This window comes from Carcharhinus amblyrhynchos, chromosome 11 (assembly GCF_965287045.1).
Source record: "Carcharhinus amblyrhynchos chromosome 11, sCarAmb.v2.hapA, whole genome shotgun sequence".
In the NCBI taxonomy this organism is placed as follows: Eukaryota; Metazoa; Chordata; class Chondrichthyes; order Carcharhiniformes; family Carcharhinidae; genus Carcharhinus; species Carcharhinus amblyrhynchos.
The window spans coordinates 21,364,671-21,379,682 of record NC_137334.1 but is presented as its reverse complement, the minus strand read 5'-3'; positions in this window follow the sequence as shown (position 1 = coordinate 21,379,682).

Sequence of the window (15,012 nt, the reverse complement as noted above, 5' to 3'; positions counted from 1 at the left end):
TCGTTAAACTCAAATAGGAGTAGCACAGTGCTTAGCACTGCTACCTCACAGCGCCAGGAACCTGGGTTCGAATCCCAGCTTGAGTCACTGTCTGTGTGGAGTCTCCGCGTGTCTACGTGGGTTTCCTCCGGGTGCTCCAGTTTTCTCCCACAGTCTGAAAGGCATGCAGGCATCGGCCATGCTAAATATTCACTCAGTGTACCCGAACAGGCACAGGAGTGTGGCGACACAGTAACTCCTTTGCAATTAGGCATAGGAGCAGAATGAGGCCACTCGGCCCATCGAGTCTGCTCCGCCATTCAATCGTGGCTGATATTTTTCTCATCCCCATTCTTCTGTCTTTTCCCCATAACCCCTGACCCCCTTATTAATCAAGGACCTATCTATCTCTGTCTAAAAGACACTCGATGACCTGGCCTCTACAGCCTTCTGCGGCAAAGAGTTCCACAGATTCACCACTCTCTGGTTGAAGAAATTCCTCCTCATCTCTGTTTTAAAGGATTGTCCCTTTAGCCTGAGTTTGTGTCCTCTGGTTCTAGTTTTTCCTACTAGTGGAAACATCCTCTCCACGTCCACTCTATCCAGGCCTTGCAGTATCCTGTAAGTTTCAATAAGATCCCCCTCATCCTTCTAAACTCCAATGAGTACAGACCCAGAGTCCGCAACCATTCCTCATACGACAAACTCTTCATTCCAGGGATCATTCCTGTGAACCTCCTCTGGACTCCTTCCAAGGCCAGCACATCATTCCTTTGATATGGGGCTCAAAATTGCTCATGATACTCCAAATGGGATCTGACCAGAGTCTTATACAGCCTCAGAAGTACGTTCCTGTTCCCGAATTCTTCTCGACATGAATGCTAACATTGCATTTGCCTTCCTAACTGCTGACTGAACACTGCACATTAACCTTAAGAGAATCCTGAACAAGGATTCCCAAGTCCCTGTGTGTTTCTGATTTCCTAAGCATTTCCTCATTTAGAAAATGGTCTGTGCCTCCATTCCTCCCTCCAAAGTGCGTAACCTCACACTTTTCCACACTGTATTCCGTCTGCCACTTTGCCCATTTTCCTAACCTGTCCAAGTCCTTCTGCAGCCTGTCTTGTGTTAATACAATGTGATGTAATGTTACAGTGTTAATGTAAACCTACTTGTGACACTAATGACTAAAGCTTAAATTCAGCAGGTTAAGCGTTGTTTATTCTGCTTCTTTAAATATAATTAAGTCCTGCCTGATTAATTGAATCCCGTATTTATTTAATAAAAAGTAATCAATAAAAAACATTACACTGAAAACTTTGTAATGAGATCTATTTGTGAGATGTTTAGGAAGCAATGTGAATTGTCATAATAGTGATGTTTTCACTAGTGGGAGAGTCTCGGACGAAAGGGCAAAGCTACAGGATAAAGGGCTGGTCATTTAAAACGGAGGCGCATAGAAATTTCTTCTCACAGAGGGCGGTTAATTCCTGGAATTCTCTGCCCCAAAGGGTGACGGAGGCTGAATCATTGGAAGTATTTAAAGTGGAGGTGGATAAATATTTGATAGATCGAGGAAGAGGGCTATGGAGAAATGGCCCAAAAAAGGAACTGAGGCCAGCATAGACCAGCCATGGTTGTAATGAATGGCGAGGCAGACTTGAAGAGCTGAATGGCCAACTCCTGCTTCTATTTCTTGTGTTATAAATGACGGACTGGTTCTGGGATTCTCCGACCTCGTCCCTGTGGTTGGGATTCTCCGACCTCGCCCAGGGCTGGGATTCTTTGACCTCGCCCGGGGCTGGGATTCTCCCACCTCACCCGTGGCTGGGATTCTCCGACCTCTCCACAGCTGGGATTTTCTGATCTCGCCCCTGAGGCTGGGATTCTCCGACCTCGCTCCTGCACTGGGATTCTGCAATCTCGCCCGCAGCTGGGATTCTCTGATCTCGCCCCCGTGGCTGGGATTCTCCAATCTCGCCCCCGTGGCTGGGATTCTCCAATCTCGCCCCCGGGGCTGGGTTTCTCTGACCTTGCCCATGTGGCTGGGATTCTCCGACCTCTCCCACAGCTGGGATTCTCTGATCTCACCCCTGAGGCTGGGATTCTCCGACCTCGCTCCTGCACTGGGATTCTGCAATCTCGCCCCCGGGGCTGGGATTCTCTGACCTTGCCCATGTGGCTGGGATTCTCCAATCTCACCCACAGCTGGGATTCTCCAATCTCGCCCGGGGCTGGGATTCTCTGATCTCGCCCGGGGCTGGGATTCTCCAATCTCGCCAACGGCTGGGATTCTCCGATTTCGCCCACGGCTGGGATTCTCCAACCTCGCCCCTGTGGCTGGGATTCTCCCACCTCACCCGTGGCAGGGATTCTCTGACCTCGTCCGCAGCTGGGATTCTCCAGTCCCGCTGCAGTGATTGGAGATTCAGTGAAAGTGGAGAGTAAACAACTGGAGAATTGCAGCCTCTGTAATCAATCGATCTTCAAATTCTCTTCAACTGGCCACAGGGCTGGGACCTCTGCGTCTGTTCAATAAGATATAAAAGCCAAACAATTCAGGATAAGGGTGATCAAATGTAACAACATAAAGCTTACAGCATAATGGGTGAAAGAGCCTCATTTTTAAACAGTGAAGACACTCAGGTGGCCACGAAAGCTTTCGGAAGTTGAATTTTTAGTGAAAATCATTGACTCGAAATCCATTTCTTTTTCTTACTGGAAGGAATTCCCTTTCATTATCTTTCATCCACAAGCCTTCACCTCACAGGTGGCACAGTGGTTAGCACTGCTGCCTCACAGCGACAGGGACCCTGGCTCGATTCCAGGCTTGGGTCACTGTCTGTGTGGAGTCCGCATGTTCTCCCCGTGTCTGCGTGGGTTTCCTCCGGCTGCTCTGCTTTCCTCCCGCACTCCAAAGATGTGCGGGTTAGGTGGATTGGCCATGCTAAATTGCCCCTTAGTATCAAGGGGACTAGCTAGGGTAAATGCATGGAGTTATGGAGATAGGGCCTGGGTGGGATTGTGGTCAGTGCAGACTTGATGGGCTGAATGGCCTCCTTCTGCAATGTAGGAAATGTCCCCAGATCCTTTCATGAAGCCCCAGCAAGTCTCCGCACTTCCCCCCAGGCCTTGCCCTGCTTCCTGTCTCATCATAGTATCTCCACCACCGGACATCTTTCATCCCTGTTCCATTACACTCCGTAGTGATGCTGCTTTCACGTCTCTTACTGACGAGATGTCATCATCTTGCTGATGACACGATGATGAGTGGAAAAGCAAATTGCGTGGAGGGTGTGGAAAGTCTGCAGAGAGATCTGGATAGGCTGAGTGAGTGGGCGAGGACCTGGCAGATGGAGTACAATGTTCGCAAGTGTGAGGTTATCCACTTTGGTAGCAATAATAATAGAAGGGATTACTATTTAAAAGGTGAAAAACTGCAGCAGGCGACGGTGCAGAGGGACCTGGGGGTCCTTGTGCATGAGTCGCAAAAACCCAGTCTGCAGGTGCAGCAGGTGGTCAGGAAGGCGAATGGGATGCTGGCCTTCATAGCGAGGGGGATTGAATATAAAAGTAGGGAGGTCTTGCTGCAGCTGTATAGGGCATTGGTGAGGCCGCAGCTGGAGTACTGTGTGCAGTTTTGGTCGCCACACTTGCGCAAGGATATTTTGGCCTTGGAGGGAGTGCAGAGGAGGTTCACTAGGCTGATACCAGAGATGAGGGGATTGGACTATGAAGGGAGACTGAATAGACTGGGTCTGTACTCGTTGGAGTTTAGAAGGATGAGGGGGGATCTTATAGAGACGTATAATGTAATGAAGGGGATGGATAGGGTAGAGGTAGAGAGATTCTTCCCGCTTAGAAAGGATAGCAGAACTAGAGGGCACAGCCTCAAAATAAGGGGGGGGGGTGCAGTTTAAATCAGAGTTGAGGAGGAATTTCTTCACGCAAAGGGTGGTGAATCTCTGGAATTCTCTGCCCATTGAAGTGGTGGAGGCTGCCTCACTGAATATATTTAAGTCACGGGTAGATAGGTTTCTGATAGACAAGGGAATTAAGGGTTATAGAACATAGAACATTATTATTTTATATTTATTATTATTATATATATTATATTATATCTTATGTTATATATATATATATTATATATGCAACATAATTGCAGTGTGGATCAGTACCTGGGACTTTGATGTTGTGGCCATTTCAGAGACATGGATAGAGCAGGGTCAGGAATGGTTATTGCAGGTTCCGGGGTTCAAATGCTTTAGTCGGAGTAGAGAAGGAGGTAGAAGGGGGGGAGGGGTAGCATTATTGGTCAAGGACTGTATCACAGTGTCAGAGAGGAAGTTTGATGAGGACTTGTCTGCTGAGGTAGTATGGGCAGAGATTAGAAATAGGAGAGGAGAGGTCACCCTGTTGGGAGTCTTTTATAGACCTCCTAAAAGTTCTAGAGAGGTTGAGGAAAGGATTGCGGAGACGATCCTGGTTAGGAGTGAAAGTAATAGGGTAATTGTTATGGAGGACTTTAACTTTACTAATGTTGATTGGAATTGCTATATACCACGTCAACTGCCTTACCCCAATCCACCTCTTTGGTCACTTTTTCAAAAAACTCAATAAGGTTAGTAAGGCACGACCTACCTGCTACAAAACCATGCTGACTATCTCCAATCAATTCATTACTCTCCAAATAACTATAAATCCTATCCCTAATAATTTTTTCTAAAACCTTGCCCACAACAGAAGTGAGACTCACCGGTCTATAATTCCCGGGGAAGTCTCTGTTCCCCTTCTTAAACAATGGGACAACATTCGCTAACCTCCAATCTTCCAGTACTATACCAGAGGCCAACGACGACCTGAAGATCAGAGCCAGAGGCTCTGCAATCACTTCTCTTGCCTCCCAGAGAATCCTAGGGTAAATCCCATCCGGATCAGGGGACTTATCTATTTTCAATCCCTCAAGAATATCCAGCACATCCTCCTTATCAACTGTAATACTGTCTATTCTACTCCCCTGCAACCCAGTGTCCTCCTCAGCTACATTCTTGTCCCCCTGCGTGAACACCGAAGAGAAATATTGGTTCAATGCCTCTCCAATCTCTTCTGGTTCCACACATAACTTCCCTCTGCTGTCTATAACTGGCCCTAATCTTGCCCTAATCAACCTTCTGTTCTTGACATACCTATAGAACGCCTTAGGATTCTCCTTAATCCTATCAGCCAATATAATTATAATTATAATTATGGAGAGAAAGCAGGAAAGTGGAACTGATCCACTTCAGATCAGCCATGATCTTATTGAATGGCGGGGCAGGCTCGAAAGGCTAGACTCCTGCTCCTATTCCTTATGTTCTTATGAGCCCTTTCCACTGGGAAGAAATTCTTTTCTAACTTCTGGCAAGGCTCAGATAAGTTGTTATTTTAATTTTAATCAGCGTGCGGCTGTCTCAAAACCCAAAAGAATTGGGCCGAAAATCTCGTTAGGTAAAATAGTCATACTTGATGGTAAATGGTCCAAACACAGTCACAAAGACCCAAAAGGCACTGACCAACAAGCAGTTTCTCTGTGGAATTTTCAGACTTTCCAAGTTTCCATGATTGCACAAAAATTTATTAGAATCATAAATCATTGGATATCAATCCTGGTTCTCTTAAACCCCCAGCAGCAGGTGTGTGGAATTCCTTCTTTTTAAAGAAAAGTTCATTTTCTGAAACTTTTAAAACAACTCATTGTTTTGCAAGACGCAATTTGTAGAAAATAGGTCAGATATGAATTGGCTCCAAAAGCTATTTTGCTAACTATGCTCTCCCATTGAATCCACATACTGCGTTTCTGCTCTGATTAAGACGGCAACACTAAAAACCTAAAAGCTACACTCTCAGTTATGGTAAATACAACACCAGGTTGCAATAGGTTGGTGGATTCATAGAATCCCTACAGTATAGAAGGGGTTCATTCGGTCCAACGAGTCTGCACCATAATCCCACCCAGGCCCTATCTCCATAACCCCGTGCATTTACCCTAGCTAGTCTCCCTGACACTAAGGGACAATTTAGCATGGCTAACCTGCACATCCGTGGACTGTGGGAGGAAACTGGAGCACCCGGAGGAAACCCACGCAGACACGAGGGAGAATGTGCAGACTCCACACAAACAGTGACCCGAGCCAGGAATCGAACCCGGGTCTCTGGTGCTGTGAGGCTTGACTGAGAAGCCAAGTTGAAGGGCCAAGAGCCAACAAAGGCGCGGGGCGGCATGGTGGCACAGTAGTTAGCACTGCTGCCTCGCAGCGCCAGGGACCTGGGTTCGATACCTGGTTTGGGTCACTATCTGTGTGGAGTCTGCACATTCTCCCCGTCTCTGTGTGGGTTTCCTCCGGGTGCTCCGGTTTCCTTACACAGTCTGAAAGATGTGCTGGTTAGGTGGATTGGCTGTGCTAAATTCTCCCTCAGTGTACCTGGAGTGTGGTGACTAGGGGAGTTTCACAGTAACTTCAGAATCACAGAATCCTACAGTGCAGAAGAGGCCCTTCAGCCTGTTGACTCCCCACTAACACATGAAAGACCCTGACCTGCCAACCTAATCCCATCTGCCAGCTCTTGCCCCATAGCCCTGAATGTTATGGGTGCCAAGAGCTCACCCAGGTACTTTTTAAAGGATGTGAGACATCCCACCTCCTCTATCCTCCCAGGCAGTGCATTCCAGACCCTCACCACCCTCTTGGGGAAAAGCTTTTCCTCAAATCCCCCCTAAATCTCCCACCTCTCACTTTTAACTTGTGTTAACATTCACTGCGGTGTGAATGTAAATCTACTTGTGACAAATAAATAAAGGTTAAAATTTTAATAAGCTTTAACCCTGTGAAACATGCACAGTTCGAGCACTGCAAACCATACAGAAAAGAGGCAGGAGGTTCATAAGAACGTAAGAAATAGGAGCAGGAGTAGGCTATCTAGCCCCTCGAGCCTGCCCCGCCATTCAATAAGATCATGGCTGATCTGAAGTGGATCAGTTCCACTTTCCCGCTTTCTCCCCATAACCCTTAACTCCCCTGTCTATCAGAAAGCTATCTACCCGTGACTTGAATATATTCAGCGAGGCAGCCTCCACCACTTCAACGGGCAGAGAATTCCAGAGATTCACCACCCTTTGAGTGAAGAAGTTCCTCCTCAACTCCGTTCTAAACTGCCCACCCCCCCTTATCGAACCCGGACATATCATCCCGAATGTCAAGATGTAGGAATTACCAGGAAAGACTGGGAGATTTGAATATTTTAATTGGGAAAGGGAATATCCTGGAGGTCACCAACGATCCCTCAAAACCAAGGCTGAAGCCACAAGGATTGGAACCCCTTGTCTGGGACAAATTCAGATGGGCTGAATGGTCGTCTGGTGCTGTTCTGATGACCGAGAATCCACAAATACTTCCAAAGGGAGGAATGGAATTCAGCAAAGCCTCTACTTTCTCAGAAGACTAAGGAAATTTGGCATGTGAGCTACAACTCACCAATTTTTTCAGATGCATCATAGAACACATTCTTTCTGGTTGTATCACAGCTTGGGTATGGCTCCTGCTCTGCCCAAGACCACAAGGAAATACAAAAGGAAATGATGAGGCTACAATGGACGGCTACAAAATGTAGCCCAATCCATCCCGCAAACCAGCCTCCCATCCATCGACTCAGTCTACACTTCCCACTGCCTCGGAAAAGCAACCAATACAATTAAGGACCCCACGCACCCCGGACATTCTCTCTTCCTCCTTCTTCCATCGGGAAAAAAATACAAAAGTTTGTACCAACCGACTCAAGAACAGCTCCTTCCCTGCTGCCATCTGAATGGACCTACCTCGCGTTAAGTTGATCTTTCTCTACACCCTAGCTGTGACTGTAACACTGCATTCTGCACCTTCTTGTTTCCTTCTCCATGAATGGTATGCTTTGTCTGAGCACAAGAAACAATACTTTTCATTGTATGTTAATACATGTGACAATAATAAATCAAATCAAAATCCCCTCCCTTTCCCTAGCCGCTGCTGTTTTGCCTCGCTGGTGAGTTGCTGTGGATCTAAGTGTCTCTTGCCTTGATGGATGACTGGAGCCTTCTCCTGTCACTGAATGGAGTTGATGCCTCCGTGCTTTACTGCAGCTTTGACTGTGTCCATACACCTCTTCCTTAGGCTGACTTCAGGGCTTTGATCAACAGGGAGCTGGGAAAAGACAAGCAGCCGAGGAAGCCACTTTCCAGCGGTGACCATGGAATATTATACAAGATCACTAAAGAGAAAAATAACCTGGAGTATTGTTTAAAATTAAACAGCTGGAGTATAAACATGGACACAGGATTAACAGGTCACTTTATGATTGATACCAAGGAGTTCTTAACACTCAAAGTGATGAATAGCTTGAATAAAATCTCATATATCCAGCCTCGGGTCACTGTGCAGAGTCTGCACATTTTTCCCGTGTCTGCGTGGGTTTCCTCCAGGTACTCTGGTTTCCTCCCATAGTCCAAAAGTGCTGGTTAGGGGGATTGGGCATGGTAAATTGCCCCTTAGTGTTCAAAGATGTGTAGATTAGATGGATTGGCCATGCTAAATTGGCCCTTAGTGTCCAAAGATGTGCAGATTAGGGGGATCGGCCATGACAAATGTTTGGATACAGCGCAGGTTTAATTGCCAAATGGGCAGAAGAGAGGGCCCAGGTAGAATGCTCTTTCAGAGATTTCGTGTGGATTTAATGGGTCATTTGGCCTCTTTCTGCTGTATCATCGGACTGGTGACATTCTGCAATAACCATCTTGCTGACCCCAAAAATAGAGCAACGTCGTCACTAACTCAACGATGAATTCAACAACTTTGACATCAACTTTTTATTTGCCATTTCCAAAACTTCTCTAACTTCCTGTCTCATACAGCTTGCTTTAAAATGAAACAACAGAATCTACAGACGTGTGTGTGAGTCACACTTGGAGCTGACACTCAAACTCCCAGATGTCGGACTCATCACCCAATGATGCACGTGTGATCACAAAATGTCAGTGAAATGGGCGCATTGTAGAGCGAGACAGAGAGAGATGGAGAGAGAATGAGAGAGGGGAAGGCACAAAGAGAAAGATGAGTTGGCACAGCGGAGATACAGACAATTTCCCTCTGCTCATCTTATAACCACATTACGAAAGAGGAACTTGAGGAATTTCAAATCAAAGGACAACATGAGATGAATGAATTTAACATGTGGCAATGTTCCCCGGAATCCCCCTGTGCTTTCTCTACACACGGTTCCAGTTTCTGACTGTTCCAACTTCAATGTGAAAAGAAATGTAAATTTATTCATTGCTCAGATATTCAGCTGGTAAAAATAACCAATGATCAGTAATAGCCGCCCACTTTGGAAAGGCTATTAATAATCTTCAGAGCTGTTCTCCAACATTATTTCTAAACAGATTAAGCCATTATCCTCACAGAAACTAGAAGCAGGAGTAGGCCATTTGGCCCTTCGAGCCTCTCTCTGCATCTTTGTCTGTACCAGAGAACCTCCTATCGGCCTCCAGTTTTGAGACATCATCCTCAACTGGCTGGCTTCCTCCAACCACTAACAGTGGTTAGCACTGTTGCCTCGTGGGTTCGATTCCCGGCTTGGGTCACACATGTGGAGTTTGCACATTCTCCCTGTATCCACGTGAGTTTCCCCCAGGTGCTCTGGTTTCCTCCAACAGTCCGAAAGACGTGCTGGTTAGATGCATTGACCGTGCTAAAATTGTCCCTTAGTGTCCCAAGATGCGTAGGTTAGGGGATTAGCCATGGTAAATGTGTGGGTTTCGGGAGGTAGGACCTGAGTAAGATGCTGTGTTGGATATTTGGTGCAGACTTGATGGGCTGAATGGTATTCTTCTGCACTATAGGAATTCTATGATTCTATGAATCAGTCAACCAGACAAATTCCAAGTCAGTTAATGCAGAGAGCGGGGGAGATCTCCACCCAAAACACACAATCCTGCCTTGTGTCAGGATCATGTGTCTGAATCTGATGGTCTGTGTGAGTCCCTCGCTATCTGTGTCTGTCTCAGTGTGTATCAGTGTGAGTAGCTCTCTATTTCCCCTGTAGCCTTCAAGTCTGTCTGGGTGCGTGTGTGTCAGTATGTCATTGTTAAGAACAGTGCTCCGTGCGGGTGTTAGCTGAACAACTCCTGCGCCTGCTTCCGAAGTTTGGGATGAAGGCCGCCCTCAACACTGGACCCCGGAAGACCACAGCAGCGGGTCGGGGGTTCATCTGCAGGTGAACATTCCTGGATTAGGTGTCCAGGAAGGGGGTCTGTCTTCCAGCCCCAGAATGTTCTGGAAGACCCATCCTCATTTTCAGGAGGTCCGCCTTCTTCCTTCAATTGTGGGTCAGTGATTTTGGGCACCTTTCAATGTGGCACCCAGATACGACAGGGACTACCCACCACCCAGGCCTGTCCTGCCACTGAATACAGCGTAAAACGCCCGCACGCATAACTAATAAGGTCGGGCTTGGGTGATTTGGCCCATTCCCACTCATGTTGCGGCACGTAGAGCGGGAGTTTTCCAGCCACGCTTGCCCAAGACTGGAAAGTCCTGCCCCCAACGGACCTCTGCATGGTCTGTGTCCAGCCCGCTATGATTCCCTTGGTGGGCAGGATGGTAAAATTCTGCCCTGTGTCTGGAGATGGGGCAATTTGGCCCAGTCTGCTGAGGCAGTCTGGTGGTATGTAGTGCTGGTGCCAATGCCCTCCGTTACAGAGAATATTACGAGCACTGCTCCCCCACAAGGCAAAGTCCTGAACTCACGACGTGGAGCTCACAGCACCAGAGCGACTCTTTAGCACCAGCATTGGTTAAATCCGGAGAGTTCACGTATTTCTCTTCCCTGCTCCAGATGTTGGGCAACACAGAGAGATCCTTCCTACAGGAAGGATGTGGAGGCTTTGGAGAGGGTGCAGAGGAGGTTTACCAGGATGTTGCCTGGTATGGAGGGGAGGTCCTATGAGGAGAGGCTGAGGGATTTGGGGTTGTTTTCGCTGGAAAGAAGGCGGCTAAGAGGGGATCTTATTGAAACATATAAGATGATTAGAGGTTTAGATAGGGTGGATAGTGATAGCCTTTTTCCTCGGATGGAGAAATCTAGCACGAGGGGGCATGGCTTTAAATTAAGGGGTGGTAGTTATAGGACGGATGTCAGGGGTAGGTTCTTTACCCAGAGGGTGGTGAGGGATTGGAATGCCCTGCCTGCTGCAGTTGTAAATGCGCCTAGTTTGGGGGTGTTTAAGAGATCCGTGGATAGGTTTATGGACGAGACAGGATTGGTTTAGGTTAGTGGGTCATTGTTTTGTAACTGGTCGGCGCAACATCGTGGGCCGAAGGGCCTGTTCTGCGCTGTAATGTTCTATGTTCTATGTTCTATTACACCTGATAATAGTGAGAACGCAATCACTTGGAAAGTAAACCAATACCTGTTAAATGCTAGAATATCCAATTCTACAGTTCGGTAAAAGGAAATACTACAGTGGCAATGCAATAGAAAATCATAATAGAAACTTATAAAATTCTAACAGGGTGAGGCTGGGTAGGTTCAGAAAGAGTGTTCCCCGATGGTGGGGGGAGTCCAGAACTAGGGATCGTAGTTTGAGAATAAAGGGTAAACCGTTTAGATCCAAGGTGAGCAGAAATTTCTTCACCCAGAGGGTGGTGAATGTGTGGAATTCACTCCCACAGAAAGTAGTTGAGGCCAAAACATTGTCTGATTCCAAGAAGAAATTAGATATAGCTCTTGGGCCTAAAAGGGATGTGGAGAGAAGGGGGGGGGTAATTAGGATATTGAATTTGATGATCATTCATGATCAAAATGAATGGCGGAGCAGGCTCATAGAACATAGAACAATACAGCGCAGTACAGGCCCTTCAGCCCTCGATGTTGTGCCAACCAGTGGAACCAATCTAACCGAAACTATGCCAATGTTATCCATATGTCTATCCACTGACCATTTGAACGCCCTTACAGTTGGCGTGTCCACAACTGCTGCAGGCAGGGCATTCCACGCCCTTACTACCCTCTGAGTAAAGAACCTACCTCTGACATCCGTCCTATAATTACCACCACTCAATTTAAAGCTACGTGCCCTCGTGTTAGCCATCACCATCCGAGGAAAAAGGCTCTCACTATCCACCCTATCTAACCCTCTGATCATCTTGTATGCCTCAATTAGGTCAGCTCTTAACAAGAGGTATACTGAGACGGTTAATATGTTTAGCATTATCAGCACAGTGGATTCAGTTTCAGTGTAGTAAACTCTCTGTCATCTGTAATTCTGATCTGATTTGATTTATTATTGTCACATGTATTGATATACAATGAAAAGTATTGTTTCTTGAACACAATACAGACAAAGCATACCATTCATAGAGTATATAGATTTGATTTATTATTGTCAGATGTATTAGCACACAGTGAAAAGTATTGTTTCTTGCATGCTATACAGACAAAGCCTACCATTCATAGAGAAGGAAAGGAGAGAGTGCAGAATGTAGTCTTACAATCACAGCTAGGGTGTCAACTTAATGCGAGGCAGGTCCATTCAAAAGTCGGATGGCAGCAAGAAAGAAGCTGTTCTTGAGTCCATTGGTACATGACCTCAGACTTCTGTACCTTTTTTCCAATGGAAGAAGGTGGAAGAGAGAATGTCCGGGGTGCGTGGGGTCCTTAATTATGCTGGCTGCTTTGCTGAGGCAGTGGGAAGTGTAGACAGAGTCAATGGATGGGAGGCTGGTTTGGGTGATGGATTGGGCTACAGTCACGACCCTTTGTAGTTCCTTGCGGTCTTGGGCAGAGCAGGAGCCCATACCAAGCTGTGATACAACCAGAAAGAATGCTTTCTATGGTGCATCTGGAAAAGTTGGTGAGAGCTGTAGCAGACATGACAATTGATGTCTACAATGGAGTCGCTCACAAGGACCCTCAGTCCTGGAGCCTGGTGGGAACTTGGTTACCAATCTTTATCTTTAAGATCATTACTGTAAACTGGAAAATCCAGGTCATTGTAGCTAATTAGAAACAGCTAACTGTGTCAGAATACAGGCGTAAATACGTGTAAGTGTCAGGTGGCAGGTCCATTTAATTCAATAACTAAATACAATATTTGGTACATCAAAATTGTGCACCAGATTTCCAACAATTATCAGATTGGCATAACAGCGAGAGACTGCTTGATACATCTGTAATATCATTGTAGCTGGTATTCTCTTGTATGTAGCTTGGAGCAATGCAGGGATGACTCCCAGCGTGTGATGGGTTTTATTTACAATTCTTTCCAATGTCTTCAGGGTGAGGTGTGGGGCTGACCTCGCTCAGTGTAACACCCTCTGTAACCTTGGTCCAGGCCAGTTCAGTGAGGTGGGTGCCTCTCTGCTCGCCACCCTTTGGGAAGAGGACCACCCACCTCACCCTGGCAACCCGGAGGTGACCCCCATAGGGAGGGATGACTAAACAGCGAGGTCACTTGATGTCCTCTCCCTCCAGCATCTTGGAAGCGGCCTCGGGAGTTTTCAGTCAGGGTTGTGGGTCCATAGAATCCCTGCAGTGGAGAAGGAGGCCATTCAGCCCATTGAGTCTGCACTGACCACAATCCCACCCAGGCCTCATCCTCATAACCCCATGCACTTACCCTGCTGACACTAAGGGGCAATTTAGCATGCCCAATCCATCTAATCCACACAGCTTTGGTCTGTGGGAAGAAACGCGAGCACCTGGAGGAAACCCACGCAGACACGGGGAGGATGTGCAAACTCCATACAGACAGAGACCCAAGCTGGGAATCGAACCTGTGTCCCTGGTGCTGTGAGGCAGCAGCGCTAACCAACAATGAGGAAGGAGATGACAGAGCATTGCAGCTGTTTAAAGATGGCTGCCTTTGAGTCAGGTGATTGTGAGATTGGCGCCTCATTGGCTGCATCAACTGAACAGGCTCCAGAGCTCCAGGCAGTGGCGTGTTTGGCTGGTGGCATGTGACTTGTGCAGGGAACAGGACCCACTCCTGATGCTATCATCTGAATAAACCTCACTGGCCTTCATAGCGAGGGGGATTGAATATAAAAGTAGGGAGGTCTTGCTGCAGCTGTATAGGGCATTGGTGAGGCTGCAGCTGGAGTACTGTGTGCAGTTTTTGTCGCCGTACTTACGCAAGGATATTTTGGCCTTGGAGGGAGTGCAGAGGAGGTTTACTAGGCTAATACCGGAGTTGAGGGGGTTGAGCTATGAGGAGAGGCTGAATAAACTGGGCTTGTACTCATTAGAGTTTAGAAGAATGAGGGGAGATCTCATTGAGACGTATAAGATGATGAATGGGATGGATAAGATAGAGGTGGAGAGACTCTTCCCGCTCAAAAAAGACAGTAGGACTAGGGGGCACAGCCTCAAGATAAAAGGGGGGCGGTTTAGAACGGAGTTGAGGAGGAACTTCTTCACTCAAAGGGTGGTGAATCTCTGGAATTCTCTGCCCATTGAAGTGGTGGAGGCTGCCTCGCTAAATATTTTTAAGACGCGGGTTGATGGGTTTTTGATAAGAGAGGGGATTAAGGGTTATGGGGAGAAAGCGGGAAAGTGGAACTGAGCAGCGACAGATCAGCCATGATCTTATTGAATGGCGGGGCAGGCTCGAAGGGCTAGATGGCCTACTCCTGCTCCTATTTCTTATGTTCTTATGTTCTTATAGTCAAGAAGGCATACAGCATGCTTGCCTTCATTGGCTGGGGCATTGAGTTTAAAAATTGGCAAGTCACGTTGCAGCTTTATAGTTAGGCCACACTTGGAATATAGTGTTCAATTGTGGTTGCCACACTACCAGAAGGATGCGGAGGCTTTGGAGAGGGTACAGAAAAGATTTACCAGGATGCTGCCTGGTATGGAGGGCATTGGCTATGAGGAGAAGTTGGAGAAACTTGGCTTATTCTCACTGGAACGACGAAGGTTGAGGGGAGACCTGATAGAATTCTACAAGATTATGGGGGGCATGAA